The following is a 16286-nucleotide window of genomic DNA, read 5'->3' on the forward strand; positions in this document are numbered from 1 at the left end:
TTGAGCCACAGGCGCTGAGCTTATTTGCTTAGTTTCTTATTGGAGAATCTATCCAACACTACCAAAGGGGTGTTAACATCTCCAACTATTATGGTTCTGGAAGATATCAAATTGTTCATGTCTGTTAAGGTCTCCCTTATAAATTGAGGAGCATTCTGGTTGGGTGCATAAATGTTAATAATTGAAATCTCATCATGTTGAGTGTTTCCCTTAATAAATATGAAGTGACCATCTTTGTCTTTCCTTACTTTTGTTGGTTTAAAGCCTAATGTTTAAAGCAAATAAAATTACAACCCCTGCTTTCTCTGATTTCTGTTTGCCTGGATTATAGATATCCATCCTTTCACCCTGAGTCTATTTTTATCCTTTAAGGTAAGGTGAGATTCTTGTATGCAACAGATATCTGGCCTGAGTTTTTGTATCCAGTCATCCAACCTATGCCTCTTTAGAGGACAATTTAAGCCATTCACATTAATTGAGAGTATTGATAAGCCTGGTAGTATTTTGGGTGGCAAGGTTTTTTAAATAACAGTGGATGTTTTTAATCCTTTTGCCACTTTGGAAGTTGGGTTTTGATCACAAATTTCTGAATAAGGTTACTTTGCTAGTAGAATATTGTGCTGGTCATTGTGAAGGAGGGGTCTGAGAATATCCTGAAGAGCTGGTTTAGTTATGGCAAGTTTTTTCAACATGTATATATCATTAAAATATTTGACTTCTCCATCATAAATGAAACTCAGTTTAGCTGGATATAGGAACCTGGACTGAAAGTTGTTTTGTTTTAGGAGATTGAAGGGTGATAACCATTATCTTCTGGCTTGAAAAGTTTCAGCAGAGAGATCTGCAGTCCTTCTAATATTCTTCCCTTTGTAGGTTATGATTTTCTTACGTCTGGCTACTTGCAGGATTTTCTCCTTCATATTAACTTTTGCAAATTTAATTGCAATGTGCCTAGGAGATGCTTTATTTGGATTGAATCAGGCTGGGGTTCTGAAACTGCTATCTGAATTTCAGTATCTCTTGCCTTGCTTGGGAAGTTCTCCTCAATTATGTCTTAGAGTAGAGCATCTGTGCCTTTTGGAACATTCTCCTCTCCTTTAGGAATTCCTATAAGGTGAAAGTTTGCTCTTTGGAATGGTACCACAACTCTCTCAGGAAATGATCCATTTTTGCTCTCCACTTCTCTTCATCTTTGAGCATTTGGGAGTGTTCAAAAGCTTTGTCTTCAATGTCAGAGATCCTTTCTTCTACCTGCTCTATTCTATTATTGAGGGATTCTACGGTATTTCTCAGATTTTTGAGGGATGCCAATTCTTATGTCAATTTGTCAAAATCTTAGTGATTTTCTTTGAATTCATTGAATTCTTGAGACGACTTCTGAATTACTCCTTGAACTTCTAATTCCAACTTTACTTCTATTCTGTTAATCTTATTTGCCATCCAAATTCTGAACTCGATTTTTGACATCTCAGCCATTTGTTTATGAGTGGGGTCTTCTGTTGCATCTCCTTTGTTGTACCTTGGGGGAGTTGATCTACTCTGATTATTTATGTTGCCAGAGTTTTTCTGCTGATTTACCCCATGAATATTTTTCACCATTTGGCTAGAGAAGCTAGTAAGGTGAAATTGAATTGAGGGCTCCTGGAGTTGTAATTAACCGGCCCTTTACCAAAGAGCTGGGACTGGTGACTGTGGCTTTTCCCGTACAGCTTTACAAAGGTCCCATTTAGTACTGCAGCCTGAGATTCCAGGGACCTACTTATTGTGATGGGCCTAGGCCTAGGTGGCTCTGTCTTGTATTCAGCTAGACTCTGTCCAATCCTAGTGAATCAGTGACTTTAGGTTGAAATCTCAGCTGTGGAGACATACAAGTTCCATAGGCAACAACTGGAAGAGGAGAATCGAACCCTCCCACTACAACACAATCACAGTACAACCTTGGAGGTTTCCTGGGTGATAGGCCCAGATCAAGAATTCCAAGCCAATTGTCCTGGTCAGCACAAATGCAGATCAAGTGGGAGAGTTCAAAAGGTCTCCAACAACTGAACAGCAGGGGTCCACTGTCAACTCAACTGTGGCTTGCTCTGATGCTCCAGTGAGTCAGATAGGCCTATGTAGCAAAAGAGTTAGTCCAGGGGGCTGTGCCTCCTTCCCCACCTTGCACCTCTGTCACACCCAGTCACTGGTAACACCTCAAGGCTGTAGCTTAGTTCTCTCCAGTAATGAAGAACACCAAGGATTTGCACCTGAGTCAAAGGGGAGTCAATGCCTCCATGACTGGGCTGTCTCACTGTGTAACCTGTAGGCAAGAGGAGTTCAGGCCTGATTCCCTCTGGTGTTCATTGGAAACTGGGTAGTGTTCCACCTGCATCTATACCCAGTGTGGGGGGTTTACTGTGGCAGCATGTGGTTCTCTCCCTCAGAGACCATGCCTTTGCCCTGGCCACACTTCATCTGGAACCTCTGCAGGTGAGGTCAGGCTCCCTCCATGTTCCACAGAATTGGGGAGGTATCTCTCCCTAATTGGACCCAGTGGGAGTGTGCTGCTGAGGGTCCATGGAGCCACCACCACAGTCAGGGGTGGTGCTGTGAGTAGGGTGTGCCACTCTCAGATTGGTTGAAGGAGTGGGCAGCTGCCAGTAGGTGGTGCTTCTGCAGGGTCCCCGGTCAGCGGGGCGAGTACATGCTGTAATGCACTTGCTCAGCACAGGGCATGTTCCCCTCTCCTTGCAACTCCCTGCTTCTACTAGAGTTATAGTTTCAGCACAGCTGTCTCAGAGCCCATGAGATGCCTACCCTAGCAAAATATCTGCCAGACACTCTGGATTCTACAGGGCATAGGCTTCCAGACTGCCAGGAGTGGGGGGTAAGGGTGGATTGGGAGTCCAGGAAGGCAGGGAAAATATTTGTTCAACTTTTATTCTGGGCAAGAGACTGCCCAGGCTTGCAGAAGGATCTCTTTGGAGAAGGAGTCCTCAGCCGCTCTCTCTCATGTGTTGAAACAAGAGGTCTCTTTTCACTATTTACTCGTTGTGATAATATAGCAAGCCACTCTCTTGGCGGGGAGGGGAAGGATTCTCATCCTCTTTGGGATGAGCTTTATACCTGAAATTTGCTTCCTTGGAGTCCCAGCTTGCCTCAGCAGGGATGACGTGAACCCATTCATCCTCTCTCTCAGCTCAGCTCCTGATCTTCAGGTTTATCCAGTTGGTTTTGGCCATTATTTCTCCCTCTGGACAGGAGCTTATGCTGAAAGCTGGCTCCAGTGGGCCATCTTGCCTCTTGTTAGTGTTTCTATTTTTAGTTGAGACGGGGTCTCTTGCTCAAGCTGGTCTTGAAATACTGAGCTCAAGTGATCACCTGCTTGGGCCTCCCAGAGTGCTAGGATTACAGATGTGAGCCACCACATGAGGCCTAAAATCTTAGTATTATAAAGAAATAAATTCCCCTCCGATTAATATACCAACAGAATGTAATTTCCATTGAAATTCCAATTTTCCAAAGTGACTCTACAAGTTATAGTTAATAACTAAAAATATTTTAGAAGAGCTAAAATGTTCCATCTGAGGGGGAAAATAAAAGACAGAAAGTGGGTAAAAACAAATTATATACAATTAAAATTGTATATAAGATGGCAGAAGAAGAAGATGGATGAAAATCCAGAAATGTTACATATAAGCACTTGACATATAATGAGAGCAGTATTCTAAATTGATGAGAAAAAAATGAGTTACAGAAAACCTAGTTTTGTGACAATTGGCTCTCTATTTCAAGAAAGAGATTTATATTTTTACTCCATTCCATGCACTACCCAATTTTTAGATGAATTAAAGTTTTAGCTATTAAAATTGAAATTATAAAGTTTTGGGGGGAAAAACATATGAATGGTTGCAGAATCTTAGAAAGATAGATTTTCTTAAGGATGATTTCAAAGACAAAATCCAGCAAGTAGAATTTGGTTGATTTTATTGCATAATTACTAATATTGATTCAAGGAATAAATGTAAAAAAATTGTTATTTTTGGAAAGAGAAATAAATGATGAAAAATTGCAACATATATAGGAAGCCAACATTTATAATGTCTTTCATACAAAATAGATTTTATAGATCTACAAGACAGTAACTAATATGTGAAAAAGGTGAAGGGAATTTCTAATTCACAAACAAATCAAAGAGGAAATAAATATGGTCACAAACTACCACCAGGTCATTCACAAAATAAGTCAAACAACTTGCCTACAACATAAAAAAGTATTCAATTTTGCTAATAAACACAGGTAGGGCATTATATGGTAATATGTGAAATGATATGAAAAAGAGAGTCTATATTTTGAAGTACAAAATTATAAAAATTAAAACTCAGTTGATATCCTTTATTGGCAAAGGTAATGAAGAATAAACTGGATTAAACTTTCTGGAAGATATCTTAGCACTAAGTATTATGTGCATTTCTAATTTAAAGAAATACACATGGATTTCAATCTAGTATTCCTGAATTTAGGAATTCATCTTTTTTAAAAACTTAATTTTTTTTCTTTTTAGGAATTTATCTTAAGACAAGTATTATGGATATGTAAAAGATTATGTTATAAAGATATTGCCTATAATGACAACAACAACCTAACTGCTTTACAACAGGGGCTTGGTTATATAAATTTTGACATGCCATGTAACCAACATAGTAGTATTGTAGAAGAAGTAGTATCATAGAAGAATGTTTACCAGCATAGAAAAAAATCAATTGTGTCATGAGAAAATAGGAGCTGGAAAATATTCTTAGTAAAGTATCTCAGGAATGGGAAAAAATTATCCAATGTACTCAGCACTACTGTGAAACCAATTTACAATCACTCACACAAGCATATGATAAATGAAACACAACTACAGCCTAGGATGAAGGGGGGGAAGGGGACAGAGAGTGGAAGGGAGGGTGGTGGGTCGACAGAGGGAGGGTTGGAAGGGGGACCACAGCTATGGAGCATATTACAAATACAAGTTGGATCTATCAGGTGTAGAACACAAAGGTCTTAATCCTGTAATTGGGTAAAAGTGGTGAAGGCTATGTTGTTTAGTAGGATGTAAGCACTCCAATTTGTACAAATAAACACATTGAATCCCATAATGGCATAAATGTATTTATGATCTATGTACAAATGACTTAATAAAAAATAAATAAATTATGTATCCTAATTTAAAAAGAATATAAACACTTAATGGACATCAAAAAAAAAAAAAGAAAATAGGTTACAGAGGTTTTGTAATTCTTGTTCTACTTTTCTGTTTAAAAGTACATATATCCCCTAAAATGATAGGAGAAAGGATTTATAAGATGTCAGTAGTAATATTTAGGTGGTGGGCTTAAGGATAATGCTTTTTGTTTTTGCATGGGTATATTTTTCTAATTTTTTATAATATTTATTCATTTTGTAACAAATACCCATAAATTATTTTTTTACATTTTCTTGTAAGAAACTCTTATAAAATTGGACAAGGATGATTCAGAGTTAAGAATCCTGGTGTATGTATATGTAACAGGGGTTTAGAGTTAATCCCACATGAGAACTGAGAAGGTTGGCAGAAAGAGTCAGATAGCGGTTACTGAGAGAATAGTATTGATTTCTGAAGCAAGCTGTGGATGGGCAGGTGGAATTCAATTGTGTCTCTTAGCTCAAAACTGAGACCTGAGCGCTCACTCCTAAGCTCTATGTTTGGGAAGAGCTTCCTGTTTGCTTTGATTGTTTTGGAGAACTTATCATGTCATGGGCATTAGCAGAAGTGGAAAATCGGTTGTATGATCTTTGAAACATTGTGAGGAATAACAGAAAAATCCATTCTGTCAAAGCTGAAAACCAACATTCTCTGGCAAGAGGCTCTGGTCTGGATGCACATTGGCTGTGGAATGTTTTTTCTTCTGGGAAAACACCTGAGTGTACAAATATAAAACCAAACATAAGAGGGAAAAAAGTATTTGAAAAATTGCAAGCAAGTACACTACATTAAGAATTAAATAACTCTTTAGGATATTGCAAAGTGTCTTTTGCTCTAGGCAGAGTTGCTTCTTTGGAGAGAGAGTTCTTCACTAAATTTGTATTTATTTTTTAAATGCTATTAATTAATTTGTTTGTTTTTTATGTTACTTATTTTTTGACAGACAAAACTGTATAAATTTACCATGTACAACATGATGTTTGAAATCTGTGTAGACTACAAAATGGCTAAATCAAGCTAATTAATATTTGCATTACCTTATATACTTTTGGGGGGTGAGAACACAAAAATCTACACCTTTAGCATTTTTTAAGTATATAATGCATCGTTATTAACTATAGTCACGATGGCATAGAATAGATCTTTTGAACTTATTCCTCCTGTCTAACTGAAATTTGTATCCTTTGGTCATCATCCCCCCAATTGCCCACTCACCCATTCCTGTGGCAACCACCATTCTCTCTCCTCTTTTACCAGTTGGACTTTTAGATTCCATATGTAAGTAAAATAATGTGCTTGGCTTATTCCACTTAACATCAGGTCCTCCAGGTTCATCCATGTTGTTGCAAATGTTAGGATTTATTCCTTTTAATGGCTGAATACTATTCTATTGTACTTAGGTACCACATTTTCTTTATCCATTCATTTGATGATGGATACTTAGGTTGATTCCATTTTAGTTGTGTGAATGCTGCTGCAATGCACATGGGAGGGTAGATATCTCTTTGATATACTGATTTCATTTCACTTGGATATATGCCAAAACGTGGGCTTGGTGGGTCATGTGGTAGTTCTGTGTTTGTTTTTCTCAGCAACCTCTATGCTGTTTTCCACACTGTGCTAATTTACATTTTATTCGCATCAACAGTGTTCCAGGGTTCCCTGTTCTCTGTACCTCATTAGGTATTATCTTTCATCTTTTTGATAATAGTCATTCTAATAGGTGTGAGATGATATCTCAATATGATTTCAATTTGCATTTTCTTGGTGATTAGTGATGTTGAGCACTTATTCATATACTTGTTGGACATTGGTATGTCTTCTTTTGAGAAATGTCTATTCAGGTCCTTTCCATGTTGAAGTTAGGTTACCTGTCTTCTTGCTACTGAGTTTTTCATATATTGTAGATATTAACCCCTTATCAGATGTATGTTTTGGCAATATTTTCTCCCATTCTATAGGTTGTCTCTTCCCTCTGTTGAGTGTTTCTTTCACTTGGCAGAGGCTTTTTAGTTTGATGTAATGCCATTTGTGTATTTTTGCTTTTGTTGCCTGAGCTTTTGGGATCATATCCAAAAAATCATTGGTCAGACCAACATTATGAAGCTTTTTCTTCTAGTAGTTTTACAGTTTCAAACCTTATGTTTAAGTTTAATACATTTTCAGTTGATTTTTGAATATAGTGTGAAGTAAGGGTCTATTTTTATTCTTCTGTTGATTTTTGAATATGGTGTGAAGTAAGGGTCTATTTTTATTCCAGCCCCCCACCCCCCACAATACTATTGATGAAATTACCCTTTCCCCAGGAGTGGTCTTGGTATCATTGTCAAAAATCAAGTGTAGTAAATGTGTAGATTTATTTCTGGGCTCTTTGTTCTGTTTAATTGCTCTGTGTGTCTGCTTTTATGCCAGTATCATACTTTTTTGATTAGTATAACTTTGTAGTATATTTTGAAATAAAGTAGTGTGATGCCTCCTGTTTTGAATATTTTTTATTCCAGGTTAATGTGAGGGTACAAACAGCTAGGTTACAATATTTGAGTTTGTTAGGTAGAGTCCCTCTTAGAGTTGTGTCCCGCACTCAAGAGGTTGCAATGTGCCCTCACTGTGTGTGTATGTGTGGGAGGGTAGATGTGGGTGGAGATGTGCTTAGTTTTGTTTATTCATTTGTTTGTTTATTTTTGAGTGGGCATCTAGACAGGTTAGGAGTTCACACCAGAAAAAAGAAAACAAAAACGAACTGCATAGATGAAATTCAAGCGAAGGACAGACCATAAAATGGAGCTAAGATGATTTGTAGATGTTCAGTTGCCACTGAACTATTAATATACTATATACAGGGCCGGGTGCGCTGACTTGTGCCTGTAATCCCAGCACTCTGAGAGGCCCAGGTGAGTGGATTGCTTGAGCTCACAAGTTCAAGACCAGCCTGAGTAAGAGTAAGACCTTGTCTCTAAAAATAGCAAACAACTAGTCAGGCATTGTGGTGTATGCCTATAGTCCCAGCTGCTCAGGAGGCTGAGGCAAGAGGATTACTTGAATCCAGGAGTTTGAGGTTGCTGTGAGTTATGATGACACCATGGCAGTCTACCCAGGTGACAGAGTGAGTCTTAGTTTTTTTTTTTTTTTTTTTTTAAATACATGCACACAGTGTCAATAAAGTTCATGTGCAATTTACTATGTTTAACTATTTTAAACTGCAGACAAATTTTATGTCCATCTTCTTATAGTCATACACACACTACATATAACAGAGAAATGTTTAAAAAATGGAAAGCATTGTCCTTTTTACCATACAGGAGAGTGAGCTGTAAGATGAAATCTTTTCCTTCTGTGTATGCACTGCTTGAGGAGCAGCTGTTGAGGGTGTAGTTGTGATGAGATTATCTGTCCTTGTTGTTGGGGTCACAGAGCTCACTTCTATGGTTACCAAGTGTACTTGTCTCTGAAGAAGGTGGATTTTCTCAGCGCCAGTTCTCTGAAATAGAAAATGAGAAAGAGGAGGCAAGCCTCAGGGTTTATTAATAATAAATTCCTTCCTTTATGAAGAGTGCCTCTTGAGTCTACTCCAGATCTATCCATGGGCACTGCAACAGCACTGGGAAGTTACTCTCTGGCTCAGGGAAGCAGGTTAGGAGCCACACAGGGAGCGTCCTGTAAGAACCCCAGGAGAATGATAATGAAGCCTGCAAAAGCTCCACAGGGGTAGTCCAGGAAGCCTGGATTCAGATAGAGGCCATATAAAATAGTCTGGAGTAAGTTTGTTTTTAAATTTTAAATGTTGTAATTCCCTGTTATTTTTTTTCCTTATTATCAGTAAAGTTCAGATGCAGAACCTAGTTTGGGCTACGATGAAAAGAGTTAATAAAAATCTGTTATAGACATTTCTCCAAAGAAGATACACAAATGGCCAATAGATACATGAAAAGGTGCTCAACATTTTAGTTACCAGAGAATTGCAAATCAAAACTACAATGAGATATCATCTCAGCCTGGTTAAAATGGCTCTCATCAAAAAGGCAATAATGAATTCTGGTAAAGACATGAAGAAAGGAGAGCCCTCACACAGTGGTACAGAGATCCTTTAAAACCCTGAAAATAGAAGTACCAGATTATCCAGCAGTCCCACTAAGAGGCATGCAGTGTATCCAAAAAAGAGGGAATGAAGTATACAAAAAAAGTCTGTATTCCCATGTTTATTGCAGCACTGTACGCAACAGCCCAAATTTGAAATCAACCTAAGTGTCCATCAGTGGGTGAATGGATGAAAAAATTTGTAGCACATAAACACAAAGGAATATTATATAGCTATAAAAAGAATGAAATCCTTGGCTTGGCGCCTGTAGCTCAAGTGGCCAGGGTGCCAGCCATATACACTGGAGCTGGCTGGTGAGAATCCAGCCTGGGCCTGCCGAACAACAATGACAACTACAATCAAAAAATAGCCCAACATTGTGGCAGGCACCTGTAGTTCCAACTACTTGGGAGGCTCAGGCAAGAGAATTGCTTAATCCCAAGAGTTTGAGGTTGCTGTGACCTGTGACGCCAATGCACTCTACTCAGGGCAACAGCTTAAGACTCTGTCTCCAGAAAAAAAAAAAAAAAAAAAAGGTTGGTGATTCCGGAAGAAACAAGAGTGTGGCATGAGCCTGGGGAAGCAAAAGAAAACAAGGACGTATGCAACCATGAAGAGAATGCTTAGTCTCAGGGATCAGAGGCTTAAAGGGAATGCTTAGTCTCAGGGATCAGAGGCTTAAAGAAAAGGACAAATTGAAACCTAAAAAGAAAGAAAAGAAAGATCCCAGCACGTTAAAGGAAAGAGAAGTCCCCCAGCACCCTTCTTGCTTATTCTTCCAATATAATACACAACTGAGCCCGTCTTGCCACATCTTGGTTAACACCAACTTTATCAACTTTTCCATTAAAGCCAAACTGGACTTAGTTCAGTCAATGATGGACTGTCTGTATGCCAAGTACATTCCTTGTATAACTGACTGTGTAATGGCTAAAATTGAGAAATTGGGACAGAAGTATCGAGTGGCCCTCAGGATTGCCAAGGATCCAAGATTTGAACGATTACCATGCACACACAAAGGAACCTATGCAGATGACTGCTTAGCACAGAGAGTGACTCAGCACAAGTGTTACATCGTGGCCACAGTTGACCAAGACCTTAAACGAAGAATCCGGAAATCCCTGGAGTTCCTATCATGTATATTTCTAACCACAGATACAATATTGAACGGATGCCAGATGATTATGGAGCCCCTCGGATCTAATTCTTATAAGGCAAATGTTCCTATGCCTTTCTTCAACCAACTTTCTCTGTTAACAGTTTGTTAAACATGAAATACCATGAATTATTACTCTGTTCACCAGCTTGCTTTATTATGACCTGGAGGATGTAGGTAAATATACTCATGTTTGGATGCTATTTTGAAAATGATATTTTATCTCATTGATGGTCAAAGATGCAAAATCTTATGAAGAATGCTTCATTCTTTTTTGAGTTCTGTTGCACAATGTGGTAATTATAGTTAATATTAGAGTAAATTTCAAATGTTCTTACCACAAAAATGTTAAGTATTTGAGGTGATGGATATATTGACTAGTTTGATTTAATTATTCCACGTTGTATTCATAGATTATAACATCACTGTGTACTCCATAAGTTTATACAAGTATAAATTGTTGGTTTACAATAAAAATAAAATTGTTGAGTCTTTTTGTAAAAACTAAAAAATGGAATCCTTCCATTTGCAACAATATAGATGGAACTCAAGAACATTATGTTAAGTGAAATAAGCCAAGTACAGAAACTCAAATCTTGCATGTTGTCACTCACATGTGGGCACTAAATATTAAAAGCAATCTCATGGAAACTGTAGAATGATGGCTACTGCAGGCTGGCAGGGCAGTGCAGACAGGGGAGTAAAGGGGGGATAGTTTTGGGTGTAAAAATACAGTTAAGAGCTAGAATTAACAACATCTGACAGCACAACAACGTGACTACAATAAGCAGTCAGTTAGGGCGTACCTTAAAATAACTAGAAGAGTAGAAATGGAATGTTCCTAACACAAAGAAATGATGAATGTTTGAGGGCATACATATCACAATTACCTTTTTTTGATTAATTCACATTAAATTCTAGTATCAGAACATCACATGTAAAAATATATACAACTATTACATACCCTAAAAAGTGAAAAGTAAAAAAATCTGTATTCATGCTTGTAAGGGAGAGAAGAGAGCACTAACTCTGCTCTGAGTTTCTCCTCCAGAAAATCTGATCTATTCGGGCCAGCACATTCCTGGGGTGCCAGCATCTTTTGAAAGTGCACAACCAGATTGAGAGTGGCTGCTTCAGAGGCTGGTGTGGGAGAGGTGGCAGCTGCAGCAGCTCTGAGATGATTTGGTAGTGACATAAATGTTGGCAGCTGAGCTATGAACAGAGGTCTCTGGATAGAAGGAGAATTGCAGTCCAGTTTTAAGAAAGATCAAATGTCAGGCACTGATGTGTCCTGGTAGAGGGAACTTCAAGGAGAAGTAACCAAGATCTTGCTTATAATACAGGTAGGGACTCTTACATGTCTGATCTTGGACTTTCAGGTTACATAGAAATTCCTAGGAAGAACAATCTCTAAAAAAAAATTTGAATTCTGGAAGTGTGGAATGACACGATGTCAGAAATATTAATGACTATATTTGGCAGCTTTTAAAATATTTCCTATATTTATAGACGTGTTAAAGACTAAGAAACTAAATGCTTAAGTAGAATTTTAACCTTTTGTACTACAACTTTTTAAGACATTGACCTATAAGATACAGAGTTAATGTAAGAATAATTTAATCCATAAATAGTACTAATTTTTAGAATTCTTAACTTTTATGTAGATGGCAGACTGTTCTAACCTCTCCACTAACTGGCTGACATTACTTATTCAGTAATATAATCGAAGATAAATGTTTTGAAGTCATAAGTTAAAAGGAGATAAAAAAAATTGCCAAATAAATTAGTAGCAAATGACAGTACCTGTGAAATGGAATCTGCTAAAAGTACAGATGTGCTGATAAAATCCGGTTGTCCAGGAGCTTAACTTTTGGAAGTAAATCTGCTACTACTAAAACAAGTCTGCTAGAAAAGAAATCATTGTACTCTGTTGTAATAATTTGACAAGCTTACAGAGACATGAAAGAAAAGGGATATACAATGCATTTAAAAATAGAAAGATGTCCATCTGCCTTCTGTGCCTACACTCATTGGGGGCTCTTTCACCCCAGTCTGAAGAGTCAGCCAGATTCCAGGTGCTGGAACTAAGCTTTGTGTTAAAGAGACAGAGTTTCAGAAGTTCTAAGATAGTACCTGAATTTCAAGTCATTGCTGTTTCTAGTTCCCACTGATCCTATTAAATTTACAAGTGTATAACAGCCTTTATAACTTAGTATCCACCTTTCCCCTAATTTTAATAGGCTCATCTTTAGTTTTTATCTGTCTATTCTTTTTTCTTAAGTGAAGTGTAGTAATTACACAAATAGACTTTAGAATCAGAGAACTTGGATTTGGGGAATTGATTTTACCTCTTTGAACTGTAATTTCTTAGTGTCAAACAATTCAAGCTCACCCTTTCCTCTACAGTTAGACTTCTCGGATCTGCCTATTTTCTGGCCACAGGCTTAGACAGACTACAGCAGTGGTAGACTTTGGGGGCCAAACATACTATTTCTCATAGAAACTTTGTTCTGCTAAGACTGAGTGAAGGAGGATGTGTGCACAATTGCTAAGGTACATCTGATCAGACTGTGACTCGGTGGGCACGCATGACTGCCACACTAGTAACAGACCCTTGTCTGTAACATTGTAGGAGGACGTGAAGAAGCAGTCCTTTGAGGGAACAAGCCAAAACCTACCAAAGCATAAACAAGTTGGAACAAATAGGCCATTCCTTAAAAATGATGCACCCCAGGCAAAACACAAAAACAACAAAAAGAAAAAAGAGTACTTAAACAAAGATGTGAATGGACTCATGGAATACCTAAAACAGAACTCACAGATGGTTCACAATGGGGAGATTATAGCATCAGACATTCAGGATGTGAGGGAAGAAATTGCAGTTGCTTTAAAGAAAGACAGTTGACGGGAAGGAAGACGATTAAAAAGACAAGCAGCAAAGAAAAATGCAGTCGTGTGTTTCCATCATAGAAAACCTGGTCATGGAATTGCACATTGCCCAACCGCCCTTGAAAATCAAGATATGGGCACTGGAATATGTTACCAGTGTGGGTCCACAGAGCATGATGTAGGAGACACCAACATCCGAGCAAGATGATCTGCAGCTGAGGCGTGGACCGCAGGCCATTCCTCCACCGCAGTTCCTTGTGGGAGGAGCCGTGCCCTCAGCAGGTAGACACTTGTTAATTTCTCCCCTCACCTGTGTTGTTCTGGCTCAATAAAAGGCTGGTGCGGAGGTTGGTCGGGGCTACCCGGAAAGTTAAGGGCTAGCCCGCCTTCCACAAGCTTGTACTTCTAAATCAGCTTCTCGCCTGGTTCCTTCCTGCGCTAACCGAGACCAGGGCCATAGGAGCCCGATGGGTCGCCACACATGAGATAACCAAATGTAAGGGTAAAGTAGACCCAGCTGTTGGTGAATGTCCTTTTGAAAAATGTTTTGTTTGTGGGGGAATGGGACACCTGTCTAGATCTTGTCCTGATAATCCCAAAGGGCTCTATGCTGATGGTTGCAAACTTTGTGCCTCTGTGAAACACTTAAAGAAAGATTGCCCTGAAAGTCAGAATTCAGATCAAATGGTCACCGTTGGTTGCTGGGTGAAGGGAATGAGTGCAGACTATGAAGAAATCTTGGATGCACCTAAACCACAGAAACCCAAAACAAAGATCCCTAAAATTGTGAAATTTTGGTAATGGCTAGTACAATTGTTAGTTACCACCTCATTGCCACTTTCTAAACTGGGCCTACTTCACTAATTAGAGCTCAGCTCCTTGGAGCCAAACCTTTATTATAGATATATGATTTGGGGATACTCAAAAAAAGTTTTCTGCATTCTCTCCATCAAGGAGTACTTCTATCACTGTTTGGAGAAAATTATGAAAAAAAGAATGAGATGATTAAATTGGATTTTCTAAAAGAATGTATTTTTAACAGATAGAAATTTGAGGTATCTAAGTGATCGCATACCTGATTGTAACAGTCATCTTTTTTAAAAGCAAATTTATGCATAAATGTAAACCACCCCTGAATAAAGGGCACTGCTTGTTTTTGGAAATGAAAAAAGAAAAAAAGAGCAAGCGAAGGAAAAAGCCTATCACTCTTGCCTTCAATTCTTGTTTGTTTCTAGGGTCGTTGACTAAACGTCAGTTCACAGAGCCATTCTAAGAATCCGTTCTGATATACACTCTACGTTTTTGTTTCTATGTCTGATTTTTCCAACTCAAAAAAAGAAAATTCAGCTGCTCGGTGAGGACTAACTACTTAATTCAAAAAATTCTCATTCTGAAGAAGATTTAAAAATTGAGACAAAATAATTGTATAAAAACAATGTTATTGAAAAACTTCTGAGACAACATCTGAAAGGGGACAAATCAAAACAGGTGAGGCCAGCAGTCGAGTCTCTGCATTTTCTGAAGGCATTTGACAGAAAGAGACAACTGAGAGGGCAAGCAGCACTCCTGGTATTTTTTTGAAATGCAAATGGAATAGAAGTTGGAGTTGAGAATCTGCCAAAATTTGGCAATGTGATGAACAACTTCACAATTAGGATTGCAGACCTAAGTAGACACATCGTAGGTATTAGAGTAAAACAGAACTAAATCAGCTCAGACATGGATGGTGAGTATGGAGGCATGTAAGTCGCCCAGAAAATATCCAAGCCATAACATTAGATTAAGGTCATCGTGGATGACTAGAACCTCCAGGTACTTCGCATAAGCAAACAAAATTCCATGTTGGAGGGACATAATATTACCTGAGGCCACAGATTGTTTTATTATATATTTTTCAAATGCCATGGTGGTCTGGATACAATCAAAGATGATCAAATACCTGAACAGAAAAGACATCATAAGCAAGAATAGTGTATAAAACGTTAAGAGAAACTTATCTGTAGGTACTCCAGATACTGGAATTATCAGATGTCCTTCAAAAGACACGTATTTTACAATTGTTTAGGAATCAAAATTCAAATCCAAAAATTCTAGCAAGTTACTTGAAATGGTAAAACATATCATTGTAGATTTAAAAAGGACCAGTTAAAGATTCTAAAGCTAGAGGAAAAAAATAACTAAAATTACTGATGTTTAGGTCACTTATACCTAAAGAGAATCTTGATGAAATGGAGTATGTCAGAAGAAAATAGCCTCAGCCAATATTATCTAATTGTAAAAAATATCCAGTGCTTGCTTCAGCAGCACATATACTAAAATTGGAACATACAGAGATTAGCACGGCCCCTGCGCAAGGATGACACGCAAATTTGTGAAGCGTTCCATATTTAAAAAAAAAAGAAAAAGAACACAATATCCACAGAAAGAGGAGGATAGAAAAAACTAAGAGAGTGAAAGAAATGCATTATGGAGTGAGAAGCAGGTTACAGATTGTTTAACTGGAGTTTCAGACAGAAAGCAGAGAGAGAATGCTGCAGAATTTGTAGAAATAATGCCAAGAATTTTCTGAAAGGCTTTAAAGACAATAATTCACAAATTTAAGAAGCTTAATGAATTCCAAAGAAGATAAATAAAAATATATTCATGACTAAATTTGTCACAGAAGAATGCAGAAAAATAATATTAAAGGAAAAATAATAAAGGTAACCAGGAAAAAAAAAGAATTTTATCTTTAAAGCAACAATATATAGACTCATAGATAACTTCTAATAGAAGCAATGGAAACTATGGGATAATAGGATAATATATTCCTAGAGTTGACATGACAGATTGGCTGAACCCTATTAGAAATCATATTTTTCTGAATACTGTATAAGGGACATGAACATTTTTTGAGCCTGAGAGTCTAGGGGTGCCTCTGAGGAGTCCTGGAGGGGACATAGTCAGATCAGAGGACC

At 37.9% G+C, this 16286-nt stretch overlaps 1 non-coding gene and 2 pseudogenes across 1 annotated transcript; all 3 read left to right on the forward strand.

Moving 5' to 3' along the window:
• Positions 1-10488, forward strand: part of LOC100944012 — a 23851-nt pseudogene extending 13363 nt beyond the window's left edge.
• A 1762-nt stretch (positions 10489-12250) lies between these two features.
• Positions 12251-14130, forward strand: LOC100948234 (annotated as a pseudogene).
• A 1487-nt stretch (positions 14131-15617) lies between these two features.
• Positions 15618-15720, forward strand: LOC111724530. The gene has a single exon (XR_002772822.1). It is a non-coding gene; the product is annotated as a U6 spliceosomal RNA (small nuclear RNA).
• The last annotated feature ends 566 nt before the right edge of the window (positions 15721-16286 follow it).

This window comes from Otolemur garnettii, unplaced genomic scaffold (genome assembly GCF_000181295.1).
Source record: "Otolemur garnettii isolate 467f Iridium unplaced genomic scaffold, OtoGar3 scaffold00001, whole genome shotgun sequence".
In the NCBI taxonomy this organism is placed as follows: domain Eukaryota; kingdom Metazoa; phylum Chordata; class Mammalia; order Primates; family Galagidae; genus Otolemur; species Otolemur garnettii.